Source organism: Mastigoproctus giganteus, chromosome 14 (assembly GCF_048544385.1).
Source record: "Mastigoproctus giganteus isolate SK-2022 chromosome 14, ASM4854438v1, whole genome shotgun sequence".
Classification (NCBI taxonomy): Eukaryota; Metazoa; Arthropoda; class Arachnida; order Uropygi; family Thelyphonidae; genus Mastigoproctus; species Mastigoproctus giganteus.
Window position 1 is genome coordinate 73,688,052 of NC_143588.1, and position 20,449 is coordinate 73,708,500.

General features: G+C 42.2%; 1 pseudogene; it reads right to left on the bottom strand.

The window, feature by feature from the left end:
• The window catches only part of LOC150075245 (acetylcholinesterase-1 pseudogene), a 53,164-nt pseudogene that overhangs the window by 1,309 nt on the left and 31,406 nt on the right, over nt 1-20,449 (bottom strand).

The window sequence follows — 20,449 nt, forward strand, 5'->3', positions numbered from 1 at the left end:
TGGACGAAGGATTACAGATCATTTAAGTGTCTAAGGATGGATTTTTGGATAAAAAAAGTCAGAATATGAAGGTGTTGAAAAAATGAATTTGAAACAGATTTCAATGTAAAAGATGCAATTTTGATTGCATCTTTCACATTGTGTAGAAACTAAGTAGTTTTCTAGCTTCCTATATTAAAGTTCCTAATACAGGCATAATGGGGATCTTTCCCTTTAGCTCAGTGGTTAACAGTTGTTGGACGGGCGATGACAGGGAGCTCACAAAATTCATGAATTTGACTTATTTCCAAGGTTTCCATTGAAAAGCGTTGATGACGATAGAGGCAGGTGAACTCTTATCTTATAGATAAGCTCATTGCCATATCCCCCTAAATGACTGTTTCGAGGACCATTAGAAACTAACAGATCCTGTTGTCCGATTCTCAAATATTCGGCTAGGTCAGCGTGGATCACACCGATACAAACAATGTTACAGTTTCTGTAGAATAAAGATTAAAGTTAATAGAAACTCTGGTCTCTTTGAATATTAAATTTTTCATAACTTACCCTGTTTTTGCAAAAGAAATCCATTTGTTCATCATATCCTGAGAGAGCATCCTCTCTGAAGAGGTGTAGGAATATGGGTACTTCCTAATAGGCAATCCGAAAACGAATTGAACTTCTTCAAAATGTGTCGCACCCATCCACTCTGGCCAAGGTGTATTGCTGGGACGATGGGTATAAAAATAATAATAGGCCTCTGGGTTACTTTTGGCAAACAGTTCAGTGAAGTATACTGCTGGACAAACAACTGTTAAATCACTAACTAAGTTTTGCACTGCTTTAAGAACTACCGATGAATCGGATTCGTTGACATCTTGAAAATAATAGTTTATTATTTCTTCAATCGTTGGAGCTGGAAAACCCCCGAGAATATTGCGCGACACTTCGACTCCTTGTGTTTTATTCAAGACTGGCGCGCTGTTATTAGGGAACAGCTTTGGCATTAAGTAATTGAGGAAAACTGTACCTTCATCTTTGTTGTTTCCCACAAAGATTTCAACTGGTGGAAACGCCCCAGAATTTATAGCTTCGATAGGATTTTGAGGTAGATACTGATCACCGTACTCGGTAGTAAAATAAACTAAAGTAGTTTCCAAGTTCTTTGTTTCCACCTTCACCAATTCGGCAGGATCTTTATTTTTTAAACAGGCAATGACGGTTTCTGCATTATTAAACATATCACTTTCTTCACTGCTGCATCCACACATCTTGGCAAAGGTATCGCTTCTTGAAATGCTTGTTTTCTTATCGGTTGCAGCGAAACCCAGATAAGGACTTCCACTCTGTAAGATGATTCTTCGAAACAATCCGTTGACGAGTGGTGAGAGAAGATGAAAGCCCGTTGAGATAGCACCCATACTTTCACCGAATATCGTTATCATAGAAGGGTCTCCAGAAAAAGCCGCTGCGTTATCTACAATCCATTTAATGGCAAGAACTTGGTCATACATTGCCATGTTTCCAGGAGCGTCATCGCTGTGAGAACTCAAGAATCCGAACGACCCAAGTCTGTAGTTAATTGTGGCAATAATGACACTACCAAAAGTTGAGATGATTCTTCCGTCATACAAATCCATAGAGGAAGATCCTGCATAAAATGCCCCTCCATGTATCCAAATCATGACTGCCATTGTTTTGGTGCCATTGCATTGTATGTCAGGTTGTGGAACCCAAAGATTAAGATATAAACAGTCTTCGCTTGCTGGTCTCGTGTCTGTCCAAGGAAGAACCTTAAGATTCGTCTGGAAACAAGGTGGTCTTAGCGATTCAGCATTATATACATCTTTCCAGGGCGTGACTGGTTCAGGATTCCTGAATCTTCGTACACCTGTAGGAGGATTTGCATAAGGAATGCCAAGAAAAGCTCGAACGGTCTTTCCAAGTACGTCGATGTCTTTCCCTTTTACTGCACCAGTAGATGTTTGCACAATTGAAGGGAGACCGTGTCTGCAGTACACGGAACTAATTACGGCCCAACAGGTGAAAACTACAAACAGCCGTATCATCTAAAGATGAAAAAATTGCATTAATATTTGAGAAATTAAGAGTGAAAATATTTTAATTTTAAGAATAATCATTAATGATCAATTGGTGGATTAAGAGGTTCAGGGCTCAAATGGTAGAATTGTTGAGAACCACTTTGGTTAATTTGCATATGTCAGAAGCTTTTGGAAGCTTCAATAAAGATCACATGAAATACGTGTGATATTCAGTCAGTGTTGTTTATTGCTTTATTTAAAGGCAGTGAAGCAATTTGGCTGTCTAACCCAATAACAATGGGCTGCCTTTCTGGATCCGTTATGCAATGCAATCATCAAGCCAACAGATATATGGGAAAGTCGCATTTCGCGACGTTTTTGGTGCTTCGAACTAGTTTGATCAAAAAGGACCCTTGCATATGGTATACTAATTCCGTATCCGATGAAGGGTATTTTTTTTCTTAAAATCTAAGTCAGCGAATTTCAACTGCTGTCGTATCCAATAAGCTCAAGGATAAAAAAAAAAAAACTGTTGGATACCGAAAGAGGACTGACCCTGTCCTCAATGTTTACTGAACTGAAAGCAGGTTTGAACCACCGGTCAAGAAAATTTGCTCAATCTGAATTTCACCAGTACTAGTGAGGAGTACTGGTGAACCAGTATTACATACTAGTACCTCTGAAATTAAGATGGCAGGATCCATGCGCATACTCTTACTGCGATAGAAATTATGGCTCACCGTAGGAATATGAATTACTACTAAAGAAAACGGGAGCAGTCAATCGCGAACGTTGCCTTGGAACTCAAGCTTATGCTTGTTCATTCCAACAATGTTCAGCAAAAGCGGATCGAGCAAAAATTGGGAGTGCTGGGGTAATCTCCTCATACTCATGGATGTGGTCTTGCAGCCTTCTGCTAGATTCACAAGTGTAACATACTTCTGTGGGGAGTTTCTATTTTTTCTTACTATCTAAAATCTCTGAATTATCCCACTTCCAAAACTGCTACCTTACTTTACGTTACTCAAGAAAACTTTCTACATCTATGAATCTCCCTCTTTACCTTTATCTACTGAACCCTATCTTAATTACACATTTTTGAAATATACATAAATCTTAGTGTCCCTCATAATTCCTAACCCTTCTTTAGAGTCCTATAATTTACAAGTGAATACTGATGTGAATTAAACACTTCTGATACTGAACAGGACCTTTTGTTAGGGTCTTTCGTTTCTCAATGGGCTGTAGTCTTCGTCAGTATAGGGCATCACTGAGTCTCTTAGGAATTTATGAGCTGATCTTCGATACTGCTATTTAGCCTTCGGTTCTGTTATTCTGGCGAGCTCGGGCCACAACTTTACCTTCTCAGCTCACTTATTTGGGCGTTGGCCTTTATCACTACCTTCAGATGACTGACTAGGCTTATTTCTCCTTACACTTCACTCATTTGCATTTGGGCTAACCGTATGGATAACAAAAAGCCCATTTTGGATAAGTGCGGTATTGAGTGGACGAAAATTTGAGGGAGTGCCGTTAGTTTGGTCAGTCAGTGGTGGTCCCATTTCTATGAATACTAAAGTTACTAAAGGCAAATTTCAGTGTGGATACCATTCAGGTTTTCAGCAGACTGAGCTACAAACTCGAGATGCCATTTAGACAAACTCTTGAGCATGCATCCTGAAAGAGAAATTGAATATTTTCCCTCCCACACTTCCCGAAACAGAACTTGTTTTCTGCCTTCCAGAGAATGTTACTTGCTTTGAAATGGAATAAAATACAACCGACTACGAAGAGTAAATTATTACAGATTGCCTGTTGTAGGATTTTAAGCAAAACCCACCCAACGTAGAATGTCTAAGTTGGGTGGGTTCTGTTGTCGGTTTGCTTTATGAAAAACTCGAGTTCCCAGATGGCATCAACGCCTAAAACATTACCTCTGCAACGTTGTGAAAAGATCCATAAAAATCTTCACGTCATTGATGGGATTCGAACTCAATTCTTTTCAATCTAATTGGGGAGGACTGTCATTACACCAACTGTACTACCAACGAGGGTAAGAGATATCAGCGTTTCTACATGAAGAGTCTGCTAGAAAACGCCGGTGGCAAAATTAAATTATATAACAAGATGCGGAAATAAAAACAGAACTTTACTCAATATCTCCGTCCAACTTCCCCTCGACGTGGGCACCTGTACGTGGTGAGGGGACCTCCCAGTGACGCTGCTGGACTTCCAGACTAGCATCACTGGGATCCAACGCCCACAGCCTAGGTTCCGGGCTTACATCAATGGAATCCGGCGTGTTTGCCGTGCGCTGCGACCCGTGGAAATTCGGAAAGGGGGATCCTGGTGGTTGAGGGGCCCAGCTTCAATACACCACTTTGGCCCCTGCTTCGACAAGACGGGTGGTCCTGGAAGGCCCGGCTAGGATCAATCGGCTAGTAGGTTCGCCTGCGAGGGTCAACCGTGTCAATGCCACGCCCCTACCCTCATGGTCCGAGGGACAGGATTCAGGCTGGCGGCGGTGCGGGTATAGTGTCTGGGTAGCCCTGGCGTCCCAGTCCCGAGCGCATTTATTGCATGCCGGGTAGTGGGCGTCCCTTTGGGCTCCGTGGTGGGTGGGGAGCCCGGGCACTGAACACTTTAATAAACTCCATGAATCCTGATAAACGTATTCCTTCAGGGGACCCAACCCGGTCCCTATCTGAAAATAATGACGGAGAGGCAGATAGCATTCTTGCTACAAAGAGGCAGAGAACCGAAGTACCATCAGGGCCAGTCCCAAGGTTCCTAATTATGCATTCTACCAATGAGACACCAATTGGTAAAATGTCGCCCTTTTTCATACAAAAAGGGTTAGACGGGTTAGCAGGTTCACCCAAATCAGTTAAGAGGCTTCGTTCTGGAGACCTTTTAATTGAAACTAAAAATGACCGGCAATCTGAACATCTACTCCGAACAACATCAATCGGAGGAATTCCTGTAACGGTGACACCACACAGAACACTCAATTCATCGAGAGGTGTCATTTCGGAGTGGGACCTTCTCGACGTAACCGAGGAGGAAATCTGCTCTGAATTAAAACCACAGGGAGTCATTGCCGTCAAGAGAATTACTGCGCGAAGGGATGTAAAAATTGTTAAAACCAGGAGCGTTATCCTGACTTTTAACACTCCTAAACCTCCTGAGGAGATTAAAGCTGGATACATCAACTGTTCAGTGCGTCCATACGTTCCGAACCCTTTACGGTGTTTCAAATGCCAGAAGTATGGACATTCTCAAATGGCCTGCCGTGGAGTCCTTGCATGCGCTCGATGCGGTGCAAAGGACCACGAAACAACAGCATGTTCAGCCGCAAAACCCACCTGTATTAACTGTGAAGGCGAACACCCGGCCTATTCACGAGCATGCCAGAGGTGGAAAGAAGAAAAAGAAATTCAACGGCTGAAGGCAGAGCTAAATATATCATACCAGGAGGCAAGGAAATCGGTCAAACCCCTGAATATCAACAGACCTACCTACGCCCAGAAGGTAGCAGGGAGATGTTCCGTCGGAACTCAGACGGACATGACCATTCCTCCAAAGGAGTCTTTCACTCCCATCGCGCGGTATTTATTAAGTTCACAAAAACCTGCACAAAAGGACCAGTCAGCTGCCACTCCTATATCGGTACCTCCTAATGCTCCACAAATTACAAAAGTAGATACGAAAGAAAAGAATAAGAAAGGGGAAGTCCCCCCTAGTTCCCAAGAAAAGATGGATGTAGAGCAGAAGGAGGTACCCGATGATTCAGTCTTGGAACTCTTTGCGGAGGAGGAAATGGACACGGGACAGCGTCCATTCTTCCCCAAAAACGATAAATCCAAGACTGATAAAACTAAGCCCTCAGCACCTCGGAAGCCGCCTGATGGACCCACCAAGCCAAAATAATGGCTAAATTCTTACAATGGAATTGTCGTGGATTCCGGCGAAATATAGATGACATCAAGGCTCTCCTGCAAAAGCACGAGCCAGTTTGCTTTTGCTTGCAGGAGACATATCTAAAGGCAAATGATGATCCCACCATGCATAACATCACAGTTTTTCGAAAGGATAGAATTGCGGACGGCTCTGTACATGGGGGAGTGGCTATCCTTGTGGGTAACCAGACCCCAGTGCAGCCCTTACTAATTACAACTAGAGTAGAGGCTGTTGCAATTCGCCTTACGGTGGGATTTTTATTAACTGTGTGCTCTATCTATTTGCCACCTGGGACTGACATCTCCCAGGCAGACCTTGATGATCTTCTAACGCAGCTGCCTCCCCCTTTCTTACTTCTCGGGGATTTTAATGGACATAACACCCTGTGGGGTAGTGCTAACGTCAACGGAAGGGGACGAGTCATAGAGCGTATGCTCAATGACAATGACTTTTCCCTTCTAAATACTGGAAAAAACACCTTCTTCCACATTCCTACCCGTACTTTTTCTGCCATTGATCTTTCTATCTGCTCCCCTTCTCTACTCCCTTCACTCACCTGGGAAGTGGAGGAGAATCCATACGGAAGCGATCACTTCCCTGTGATAACCTTGTTACACAGTGGGAGACCATGTCTTCCTTTTAGGTTACCACGGTGGAAGATTGATCAGGCTGACTGGACTGCCTTCCAACAACAGGCAAATTTCGATCTTAGCACAGTCAGTCAAGAGCCGATCAATGACGCAGTACAGTACATCACAGAAATCATCGTCCAAGCAGCTGCTAAAGCTGTCCCAAAAACATCAGCCCGGTTTCCACCATTTCCCAAACCTTGGTGGAATTCACAATGCACAGCAGCAAAAAAGGCTCAAAACAAAGCGTGGGGGATATTTCGCCGATATCCCACCACGAACAACCTTATAGCCTTCAAACGTGCACGAGCCAAAGCACGCTACATCCGTCGTCAGAGTCAAAAGGAATCGTGGATCCGTTTTACATCATCTATTAACCAGTCTACCAACTCTAAGGTAGTCTGGGATAAAATCCGGAAAATGAAGGGTAAATATACATCCCACCCTTCTTCAATCGTAGATTATAATGGATGCGCTATTGCAGATCCAACTGCAATAGCCAATGCTCTTGGGGGAAACATTCTTTAAGATCTCTGCGACATCTTCGTATTCCCCAGAGTTCCTGGTCCTTAAACACAAACTGGAAAGGCAAGCACTTAATTTTAAGACCAAGGGGCTCTATCCCTACAACGGGGCATTCACTATAGAGGAACTGAAAAGAGCGCTCACTCTTTCCAAAGCAAGTGCCGTTGGACCAGATGGCATCCATTATGAAATGATTAAAAATCTTCCACCAACATCTATGGATTGTCTGCTCCTTCTGTATAACAGAATCTTTACTGAAGGGCAGTTTCCGGACTCCTGGCGAAAGGCAATCGTTCTTGCCTTTCCTAATCCAGGAAACGATCCAAAAGTCACCACCAATTATCGTCCTATTGCTCTGACTAGCTGTTTGTGCAAAATCCTGGAGAGAATGTTCAATTCTCGTTTAATATGGTATTTAGAATCAAATGACCTTCTCTCCAACATCCAGTGCGGCTTCCGACGGAACCGGTCCACTTTGGACCATCTTATTAGAATGGAAGCATCCATCCGGGATGCTTTCCTAAAACGCGAACACTTGGTGTCGGTGTTCTTTGACATGGAAAAAGCGTATGACACAACTTGGAGATTTGGCATTTTAAAAGACATACATAGCCTAGGCCTAAGAGGGCATCTGCCTTTTTTATTCAAAACTTTTTAGCCAATCGATCGTTCCAAGTTCGTGTGGGATCCTCACTCTCTCGCTCCTTTAGCCAAGAGGAGGGAGTACCACAAGGATCAGTATTAAGTGTCACGCTTTTTGCCATAAAAATAAATTCCATCACAGAACAACTTCCTCCGACTGTAAACAGTGCCCTCTATGTTGATGACTTTAGCATTTTTTGCCAGTCGTGCAACATGAGGGTAATTGAAAGACAACTGCAGAAAGCCATTGATAGTCTGAATTCCTGGGCACTTGCAAATGGCTTCAGGTTCTCGCCGGAGAAGACCGTTTGCGTACACTTTTGTCGCAAGCGTAATCTTCATCCTGAACCCGAATTAAGGCTCGGACAAAATGCTATTCCAGTAGCAGCAAACACAAAATTCTTGGCACTCATATTCGATAAAAAACTAACTTTTTTGGATCACATTCGTCAACTCCGCACCAAGTGCACACGTGGACTTAATATTCTCCGCTCGCTCTCCTCTACATCTTGGGGAGCAGACCGATGTACCATTCTTCGGCTTTACCGTGCACTAGTGCGATCCAAACTAGATTATGGGTCCCAGGTATATTCCCCGGCCCGAGACAGTGTCCTGCGGTGGCTGGACCCCGTCCATCATCAGGCTATACGCATCGCTACTGGAGCATTTCGAACATCTCCTGTCCAGAGCTTATACGTCGAAGCAAACGAACCACCGTTATCACTTCGGCGTAAGCAGTTGTCTCTAAAGTATGCCTTAAAACTGAAAACCCTGCCAGACCATCCTACGTGGCCATTCGTTTTTGAGCCACGATGGGAAAATTTATACAATAGTCGAAAGACTGCCAATCGTCCTTTTGGTATTCGTATCCAAGAGCTACTCAAAGAACTTGATATCAAGGTAGACAAGGTTGCCCGAACATCAAAGCAACCCTTTCCACCCTGGCATGCTCGTGTCCCGGCATGCGACTTGTCGCTTAGAAACTGGGGAAAGTCGGACACTCCATCATGTGTCTACCTGCAGCTTCATTCAGCACACCGAACTGAATATTCTGACTTCGCGCCAGTCTACACAGACGGTTCGAAGTCGGAATCATATGTGGGATCTGCTGCTGTCTTTACAGACAGCACTGTATCAGAGCAGATTCCCTCTGAATGCAGCATATTTACTGCAGAGCTGCACGCTGTAGAGTTAGCCTTGGATCATATTAGTAAATACCAATACCAACGGTTCATTTTATATTCTGACTCTCTTAGCATGTTACAGGCTCTAATATCTGTGAGATATAATCCTCATCCAGTTCTGTCTAGCATTCAGCAGAAGATTCACGTTCTCCATGAACGCGAATATGACATCCGCTTCTGCTGGATTCCCAGTCATATTGGGATTAGGGGAAATGATTTGGCTGACGCCGCAGCCAAATCAGCAATTCCCCATAATAACCGCTGCCTGTTAGTCCCCTATACAGACTACAGGCAAATAGTACATCAAAAGTTACATTCCCAATGGCAGGACTCGTGGAATAGACAGACTGCGAATAAATTATATCAAATAAAGCCTGTAATTGAACCGTGGCAGTCTAGTCTGCGCAGGAATCGTAAGGAGGAAGTTGTTCTTGCCCGGACCCGCATAGGACATTGTCATTTGACACATTCTTTTTTGCTGAGGGCGGATGACCCTCCTATGTGTGAGTCTTGTGGCACAGTTTTATCAATCAGACACATTTTAGTCGAATGTTCAGATTTTAGCAATATCCGTCCTACCACTTTTAACCATCTGACTGAGCCTTATACACTCAGTCAGATTTTATCTGACAATGACAACGTGTCTGCTGTTTTTATCGTTTTAAAATTAATAAATATTTTTACTCATATATAAAATTTTTACATTTTTCTTTTACATATTTGTTATACATTTTGACATAGTGACCTAACTAATTGGGTCTCTGAAAGTTTAAAAATTTTCGTTTAGAAATGACCTGGTCTTGGCGCATTATAGCCTTAGTAGCTGATGCGCCAATAAAACCAAAAAAACCCAAACCCAATCCGTCCAACTTGAAATAGAAAACAACCTTCAGTGAATACTGAAAACTTACTTTGCACTTAGACTGTCTTCATCAAAGCAACCACTACTGATGTTTACGAGATGTTGCTATTGCCCAATCTCAACAGATTCTTCGTGTAACTTAACCTTTGATTTTTGAGCAATTTCCAAAGATTGCGCACGTTCATAGTTCTGGTGCTGAAGACGGTAACCTTGACGCAAAAAACAAATGTCAATAGACGGAAAGTCACGGAGCACAAAAACTTGTTTTTAGAACTCCAATATCAATCAGATATTCGTAATCAGTGTCCTTGTTTTGATCATATCAGCAAGGTATTGTTTTTGATGCCTTGATGGACATAAGTGGTTGGTTCTATTAATTATGATAACATTGCAATTTATGGTAGTTGGATGTGAACTTAAGCACTTGTTAATTTTTAATATTAGAGTTGTCCACGAGTTTCAGAATAAGGCTGAGCTACGATGTGAAAAAAAAGGCTATCAAAAATCTCTCGTCATTAGGTGAATTCGAACCTAAACCTTTTCTAGGTCGTTTGTCGAGAATGATAAATATAAGCACTGATACACGAAACTACTTAAAACATATCCTCAGTGTAAGGCAGTGGTTATAATCACCTTTTCTTCTAACCTGACTGAGTTATTCAGCGTGTGTTGCATGGCTTTCTGTTGGAAGTTGAGTTTTTCATCCAGAAAACAGGCAGGTCTACCCTAGAATACACGCACAAGTAGTGTTGTAAGCGATGTGAAGCCCCCTGAAAGATGGTCGAATTTCCCTTGTCTGGACTTCCACCTTGGGGCTTTGGTCAAATTGCATCATTGTACGAAGCGCAATGTGTTAGTGCATTGAGTTGTTGAGGGCATACAAGACAGAGGGTTCCAAGCCATAAATTATTTTTTATAAATCATAATAGTTAAACTTGAATTATTAACACTAATGTATTATTAATGCTAATTATTCTGTAGTTTAGGATAAACTAACTACTCAATATTCCAGCTTTATTCTATTCTCTTCCTAATCTTTCACTGCTTCGTAAATTCACAAGCCCAAATGAACAAGTTAAATCATTTATTTACCCAAAATTCGGTCATCTCTGGCAACACCACTAGAAGCATCGTGTACTAATTGATGCTGTTTGCCTTGCCGTGAAAAAAAATTCCATTAATAATTTGGAAGACTTAAAACGTTTTCTAAAAACGTTTTCCTAAAATCAATTAAAAGTTCGTTTTGATGAATATTGTTTAGCTAATCTTTCTTGGTTGCTTTATTTCAAAAAGGTCCAGAAACACTTAATGGTCCAGTAGAAAAAGACTGCCAACTGGACAGCAGTTCACCACCAGAGGCCCCGAGTGCCAAGCGATAGTGACAAGCGATTTTTCTCTGCGACTCATAAAGTGATCTTTGAAAGTGATATAGTTCTATTTTTTGTTGTACGATTTTCTCCTGTTTTGTTCACTTAAAGCGGTTCTTCACTTAAAAAGTCTTACGTAAGAACCCAGAAAGGGAATCTACCTTTCTTTCTTAGTATTTATATTAAATACTCACACTCTACTAACCTTAATATCCGCTTGGTCACTGGTGGCACTGCTCCTGCCTCCACGTGGCGGGGCTGGTAGTCTGGGAGAAGAAAGTACTTCTCCCAGGGCTAAAAGGAGTAAACATGGATACTAATGATTTCCCACGATTAGAGCCAAAGAGCTCGCAACAAGACAACCACGAAACTGATCATGACTTTTCATTGTCGAAAAGACTAAAAAAGGATGCAAACAAGCAGGAAGCTCCAGCTTTCCTGATTATCCATTCTCTGTCTTCACAATCTGTCAGCAAGCTTTCGCCTTTCATCATACAACGATGCCTTGTAAATGCAGCAGCATCTCCAAAAATGGTGAAACGCCTTCAATCTGGCGACTTGCTAATAGAGACCTCTCTTCCAAGACACTCCGACCTCCTGTTAAAACTTACATCTTTAAGTGGAATTCCAATCCAAGTCACTCCACACAACACCCTGAATTCTTCCAAGGGAGTGATCAGTGAATGGGACCTATTGAACGTTTCCGAGGAAGAAATAATTCAGGAACTAAAAGATCAAAATGTAACTCAGGCCAAGAGAATCATGATACGAAAAGACGGCATCTTAGTCCCAACCCGTAGCATAATTTTAACCTTTAGTTCGCCGAATCTACCATCCTCGGTTAAAGCAGGCTATTTAAACTGTCGTGTTCGGCCCTATATCCCGAACCCTCTGAGATGCTACAAATGTCAGAAATTTGGCCACTCCCAGACAGCATGCCGTGGAGATGCAACATGTCCAAACTGCGGATGCACAACTCACACTCAATCTGAATGCAAGGCACAAACTCCGCAGTGTCCTAATTGCAAGGGCAATCATCCAGCCTACTCCAAAGATTGTGATCTTTGGAAGTTAGGAAAAAAAATACAGAAATACAAGACAGAAAATAAAGTATCTTTTCAAGAAGCTAGAAGACAAGTAAAATCAAGTATTCCAAAAACTACTTATGCTTCGGCTGCCCATAGTTACAAATCAGTAGCATGTCAAACAGAAGTGTCAGTCTCTCCAGATAAATCGATCGCCGACTGGGCTCGATCCGTACTATCAACTCAGCCTACATCTGAATCACAGTTAGTGGACCAAAGTAATAATACGCCACTCACAATTCCAACTCAAAACCTAACCCACAATACAGTGGCAGAAAAGGTACATAAATCAGATAGTGTGGAGGTGAAACAACCAACAAGCATGGATACAGATGATATGCCCAACCAAGAAGATTTTCTTGAATTATATGCAGATGGAGACATGGAGGATAAAAATGATTCAGGACGCCCCTCTTTTCCTAGAAAAGAAAAATCTAAATCTGACCGTCACAAACAACCTACGCATAAAAAGCAGACAGATTCAGCTTCCTCTTACAAAACCAAATAATGGAACATATTATACAATGGAACTGTAGAGGTCTTCGCAGTAACCTAGATGATATATACGAATTAATTCATCACTATAAACCTCTTGCAATGTGCTTACAAGAAACTAATTTGACATCACTGGTCTCAGTCTCAATCAAAAATTACACTGTATTCAGGCAAGACAGGACTGTGTCTAATAACGCTCATGGCGGAGTAGCGATACTCGTGGATTCCTCCATCCCCGCCAGACGTATTCCCTTACGAACATCCTTAGAAGCTGTTGCCACGCGTGTTGTTAGTGGTATTACTTTGACATTGGCTTCCATTTATCTTCCGCCCAATCATCAATATACTATTCAGGAACTTGAAGATCTTGTTATGCAGTTACCATCACCGTTTTGTTTACTAGGAGACTTTAATGCACATCACCCATTATGGGGTTCCCCCACCTCAGACAGACGGGGTAAGCTGATCGAAACGTTGATTGATAGGCAGAATTTAACATTACTGAATACTGGGTCTCCTACATATGTGCATCTCCCTACTGGCTCAATATCTGCTATAGATCTTTCCATATGTTCCCCAATCCTCTTTCCAAGTATAGATTGGATACCTCTGAATGATCCTTATAGTAGTGACCATTATCCATTAATCTGCAAAATTCAAACATCCTGTTCCTACCCAATAGAAAGTCCAATTAAATGGAAATTTTCAAAGGCTGATTGGGAAAAATACAGATCGCACATCTCATTTGACAACGATATCATTCAGTCCGGTTCCATCAATAGCGTTACTGAGCATATCACAAATCAAATGCTGGCAGCTGCATCCGTCGCAGTTCCTCAATATCAAGCAAGTAATAGACGAAAATTAAATTACTGGTGGAATGAAGATTGCAATAATGCAAAAAAAGAGAAAAACAAAGCATGGAATCTTTTCCGCAAAAATCCTACCACCCCCAATCTTATTAACTATAAACGGCTCAGAGCTAAAGCTCGCTACATCAGACGCAAAGCAAAAAAAGAAACTTGGATTAAATTCGCCTCATCAGTTAATAAAAATACCGATATCAGATTAATCTGGAGAAAAATAAAATGTTTAAACAATAAATTTCCTCCTCTATCCACCCCGCTACTAAACTGGAATGGACAAGAACTCTCTAATCCCACAGATATATCAAATGCACTGGGAATTGTATTTTCTCTGTTGTCTTCTTATAATGCTTATGATCAATCATTCCAAAAACGTAAAACCGTTGCAGAGAGATCCAAACTGAATTACGCTGACAATTCGGCTTTATCGTATAATCAGCCATTTACCATGTTCGAGCTACAGCAAGCTCTTACCAACTCAAGAAACAGTGCTGCTGGCCCTGATGGGTTATATTATGTAATGCTCCGAAATCTGGATCAAAGATCACTGTTTTCGCTGCTCATATTTTATAATCGAATATTTTCTGAACATACCCTCCCCAGCTCCTGGAGTCATTCTTATGTAATACCGATTGCAAAACCCGGTAAAGATCATTCGGTTCCTCAAAATTACAGACCGATATCCCTCACCAGCTGTCTCAGCAAAACTCTTGAGAAAATGATACATGGCCGTCTCACCTGGTTCCTCGAGTCTCAAAACTTGATAAATAAAGAACAATTTGGATTCCGGAAAAACCGATCCGCCTTGGATCTTATGATCAAAGCTGAGTCAAATATCAGAAATGCTTTCATCAAAAAGGAACATCTCGTCATGGTCTGTCTTGACGTTGAGAAAGCCTTTGACACTACGTGGCGTTTTGGAATCTTAAAGGATCTACATTCTCTTGGCCTGAGAGGTAATTTACCATATTTTATCCAAAATTTTCTTCAACGGAGATCCTTTCAAGTTCGTTATCGGGGAACCCTCTCTAAAATCTTTATCCAAGAAGAAGGAATTCCACAGGGATCTGTTCTCAGCGCTACCTTGTTTGCAATGAGAATAAACCATATAATTGAACTCATTCCGAAAACGGTGGATTCATACCTTTTCGCAGATGATCTCTCGATTTCCTGTCATTCTCAAAACATGCATTACATTGAACGCCAACTTCAAATATCAATGAATCGCATCCTGACATGGATGACACAAAATGGTTATAGACTATCCAGCCAGAAATCTACTGCCATACACTTCTGCTCTAGACGCAATATGCATCCTGAACCTGAGCTGCAATTGAATAACCATCCTCTTCCCATAACTGACTGTACTCGTCTACTGGGATTGTTCTTTGACAATAAGTTAAATTTCCAAAAGCACATTGAACATCTCCGGACTACTTGTCAAAAAAAACTGAACATTCTCAGAGTCTTATCAGCCACAACATGGGGAGCAGATCGCCAAAGCCTGCTACATATATATAGATCCATAATCAGATCTCGACTGGACTACGGTGCCCCTGTCTTCGATTCTGCTAGGGAGAGCGCTTTATCTCGCCTCAATCCTATTCAACATTCAGCTCTCAGAACAGCACTAGGTGCGTTCAGAACATCTCCAGTGCAAAGCTTGTATGTTGAAGCTCATGAACCTCCCCTAAATATCAGGAGAAAGATGCTGCTGCTGAATTATGCAACCAAGATCCAAAGCCAGATGACCCATCCTAATTGGCCAATACTCTACAATCCACAGTTTATGACCTTATACAGAAACAAACCACAGACAGTTCGGCCTGCTGGTATTAGGTTAAAACAGCTAGCAGAAGATTGGGATGTACACTTCAATAAAATTTTACGAGATCCTATAGATCCTGAACCTCCATGGTCTGTCATCACACCATCTTGTGACAATTATTTCTACCAATGGGGTAAACACTCTCTATCAGATATTAATATCCAGCAGCTACACATAGCGCATACTCAACGTTATCCTGACTTCGCTAAAATTTATACAGATGGATCGAAGTCCGAGAGTGGATCAGGCGCAGCAGTAGTACTCCCAGATGCTACCATTTCTCTATCTCTCCCAACAGAGTGCAGTAGCTACACAACTGAATTATATGCCATAAAGCTTGCTATAGAAAGTATTTTCCATATGTCAATTCAAAAGAGCTTAATTTACACAGACTCGCAGAGTTCTTTATCAGCCTTGCAAAACAATTCCCCGTCTACTCACCCTCTATTAAAGCTCATTAGAACAGAGTTGATACGTCTGAGAGAGTGCCAACAAAAAGTTATTTTCTGCTGGATACCTGGTCATACTGGAATACCAGGAAATGAAATTGCGGATGATGCTGCCAAACATCCATCTAGAGCAGCCCCAACAAATTTCTTAATACCGTTTACTGATTATAAAATGAAGATCCGAAGTATATGTAAAGATCGATGGACTCTACAATGGCAAGCACAAATTCATAATAAACTTTTTCAAATTAAACCTGTACCAAAATTATGGGCCTCTAGCCTCATTACTAACAGACAAGAAGAAGTAATCCTAACCAGAGCCAGAATCGGTCATACTCATTTAACTCATTTGTTCCTCCTCTCAGGGAATGACCCTCCTGAGTGTAATCATTGTCATACACCACTTACAGTGAAACACATACTTCTAGAATGTACTCTGTATCATAATGCTCGACTAATGTCATTCAGTTCTCTAGCAAGCTTAAAGGTACCATTGTCACTTAGCCATATCATAGGCGAAAAATCAAACATCGCAGAATTCTTCTCCTTCCTAAAACAAATAGGAATGTATAGCCGTTTCTAATTGCTTCTACCACTAAAATTACCACTTTTCTAAGTGCAATATGGCCTAAGTAGCCATTGCACTTAAAACCCCATAAACAACATAAACAACACCACCAGATGACAACTATTCCTCTTAGTGCGGTTAAATACACTTCAGGACGCAAAATAAATACGCTAATGAAAATGAGAAATCGTCAAAAATACTTTAAAAAGCCAACATATTTTTGAACAGCTGCTGAAGGTAATATTGGATACTACTACAATATTTATACGTAATTAACTGATGATACTATTCTTTGCTGACAACTTAATACAGAATAAAATTCACCACAATTACATCGAACTTGCCTTTGTTGTTCAATAATACCTTCGATCTTCCGTTTTTATCTCAACAGGAGAAGACATGGAACCTAGAAAAGTTTCAACTGTACCACCTCACAATGCGATCAGCTAACTGAAGACTGCGTGCTGAAATTCAAGTCGTCAAATTCTCTGCTGTGACGTGAATTTTATAGCTAATCAGCTTCACGGATAATGAAGATGATTTGCTATCAGTATGTGTTGTAATCAAATCAGTCATTAAACTGGTGTTTATTTGTCTCCCTGCAGGGACAATAAACTTCAGTTTAATGGCTGAATAACGTGCCTACACACGTGTCACAGTATGTGTAACTGTATCCGTTAAGTTCAAACTACTGAGAAAGAGACAATTGTTTCGAAAGCTACAAAGTATTTATAGATTTTACTGGATTTATACGTTACTTTTTCACCATACAAAGTTATGACAAACAGACGGTCACATGCCGTCTGTTTGTCATAAAAAACGGCAATAATTTTCTGGGGGCTCCTGCTAATATTGCAAACTACCAAATCGTACAATCACTACTAAACACCAACGAAACAGTTACCTGAGTAGTGGAATGACCTCAACCACTGTTTGTCTGCCTACTTGTATATTTCAGTAACGACAGTGAAGAAAGAAAGTTGCTACTGCCCCAATGACTACGTTTCCACATATATTCTGTGAGGTAAGTCAAACTGATCGTTGATAACAGCCCTCAATTCTGTTGGTGTCAGCGCCAGTTCAGGATTGCTGAAATCAAGCGAGACTTGTTAAACTTAGAGAAATCTGGTGCTACAGTAGTACCGGGAAAACAGAAGTCTTAATGATATCTAGGACAGTTCCTTTACACCTATTTTCAACAACCATAAAAAAACACACGTTGCTGATCCTCGTTGAACCCCAAAACCCATTGCCCATTCAGCTCTATTGTACTTCCTTTTACCAAACTTGCTCTGATAAATTTCAACAACACCCGCACCACCAATCATACAACTTTCTCTCTCACAGATCAACACATACCTCCCTACATTAAGTCGTGCAGTCACACAGGTCGCGGAACACACACCCAACTGAACACTACAAATTCATACCGTACCTTCCGAACCCAAAATTAGGTCAGAAAGAGTATTCAATCGTTCTTAGCTTGCTCTCCAAGAACCACGACCGTTCCGTTCAGACCTTTTAACATGAGCATTGTCCTCTCTCGTTCCACAAACCCACTGAAAACCATCCGTACGATCCTTGCTCTCCACCAAGCTCATCTCACTGAAAACATATTCCAACGCTATTAATTTCACTTTGGTGCACCAATCACACTGTTAAAACAATCGTTTTTCAAAGATGCAGCATTCTCGCAGTCCTTCACTCCAACCCCTCGACGTGGGCACCTGTACGTGGTGAGGGGACCTCCCAGTGACGCTGCTGGACTTCCAGACTAGAGTCACTGGGATCAAACGCCCACAGTCCAGGTTCCAGGCTTACATCAATGGAATTCGGCGTGTTTGCCGTGCGCTGCGACCGGTGGAAATTCGGAAAGGGGGATCCTGGTGGTTGAGGGGCCCAGCTTCAATACACCACTTTGGCCCCTGCTTCGACAAGACGGGAGGTCCTGGAAGGCCCGGCTAGGATCAATCGGCTAGTAGGCTCGCCTGCGAGGGTCAACCGTGTCAATGCCACGCCCCTACCCTCATGGTCCGAGGGACAGGATTCAGGCTGGCGGCGGTGCGGGTATAGTGTCTGGGTAGCCCTGGCGTCCCACTCCCGAGCGCATTTATTGCATGCCGGGTAGTGGGCGTCCCTTTGGGCTCCGTGGTGGGTGGGGAGCCCGGGCACTGAACAATTTAAAAACCTATATGAATCCTGATAAACATATTTCTTCAGGGGCCCCAACCCGGTCCCTATCTGAAAATGTAGACATTGACAGCACTATTGCGTCAAAGAGGCAGCGGACAGAACTACCATCAGGGCCTATCCCACGGTTTTTAATCATGCACTCCACCAATGAAAAACCGATTGGTAAAATGTCACCTTTCTTTATACAGAAAGGGTTAGATGGGTTAGCTGGTTCACCCAAATCAGTTAAGAGGCTCCGTTCTGGGGATCTCTTGATTGAAACTAAAAATGACAGGCAATCTGGACATCTACTCCGAGTAACATCAATCGGAGGAATCCCTGTAACCGTGACACCACACAGAACTCATCGAGAGGTGTAATTTCAGAGTGGGACCTTCTCGACGTTACCGAGGAGGAAATCTGCTCGGAATTGAAGTCCCAGGGAGTTATTGCCGTCAAAAGAATTAGTGAACGTAGGGATGGGAAACTGGTTAAAACCAGAAATATTATCCTGACATTCAATTCACCTAAATCTCCTGATGAGATTAAAGCTGGATACATTAACTGCCCCGTGCGTCCATATGTTCCGAACCCTTTACGGCGTTTCAAATGCCAGAAATATGGACACTCGCAAATGGCCTGCCGTGGTTCCCTTGCATGCACTCGATGTGGTGCAAAGGACCACGAAACAACTGGATGTTCAGCTACAAAAGCCGTATGTATTAACTGCAATGGAGAACACCCTGCATATTCAAGAGCTTGCCAGCGGTGGAAGGAAGAAAAGGAAATACAACGACTAAAGGTAGAACTTAACATCTCATACCAAGAGGCCAGGAAAGCAGTTAAACCAGTAAGTAGCGGCAAAGCAACATACGCCGAAAAGGTATCCAATAAATGCTCGATTGGCACCCAAACGGATATGACTGTGCCGCCAAAAGAGTCATTCACACCCATCGCCCGCTATCTATTAAGTTCAGTAAAACCAGCACAGAAATCGCAGTCAGCTGCCACTCCAATATCGGTACCTCCCAGTGCTCAAGCACTATCAAAAGCGAGCACTAAAGTAACAGTACAAAAAAATCAAGAGCCCATGCCAGGACAAGAAAAAATGGATGTCGAAACCAAGGAGGTACATGACGATTCAGTCTTGGAACTCTTTACGGAGGAAGAGATGGACACAGGACAGCGCCCTTTCTTCCCCAAAAAAGACAAATCCAAGACTGATAAAAGTAAGCCCTCAACACCTCGGAAGCCGCCTGATGGACTCACCAAGCCAAAATAATGGCTAAAATTTTACAGTGGAACTGTCGTGGATTCCGACGAAACATTAATGACATCAAGGCACTTCTGCAAAAGTACAAGCCATCGTGCTTTTGTGTACAGGAAACCTATTTAAAGCCGAATGATGACCCCACCATATGTAACATTACGATCATTCGTAAGGACAGAATTGGGGACGGTCCTGCCCATGGAGGAGTTGCTATCCTCTTGAGCAACCAGATTCCCTTTCAGCCTTTGCAACTTACAACCAACGTAGAGGATGTAGCAATTCGCCTTAAAGTGGGGTTTTTATTAACTGTTTGCTCTCTTTATTTACCACCTGGTATTGACATCCTCCAGAAAGACCTTGATGATCTCGTCATGCAATTACCTCCCCCTTTATTATTTCTTGGGGACTGTAATGGACATAACACTCTGTGGGGTAGTACTAACATTAACGAAAGGGGACGAGTCATAGAGCGTATGCTCAATGACAATGACCTCTCCCTTCTCAATGTGGGAACACACACTTTCTT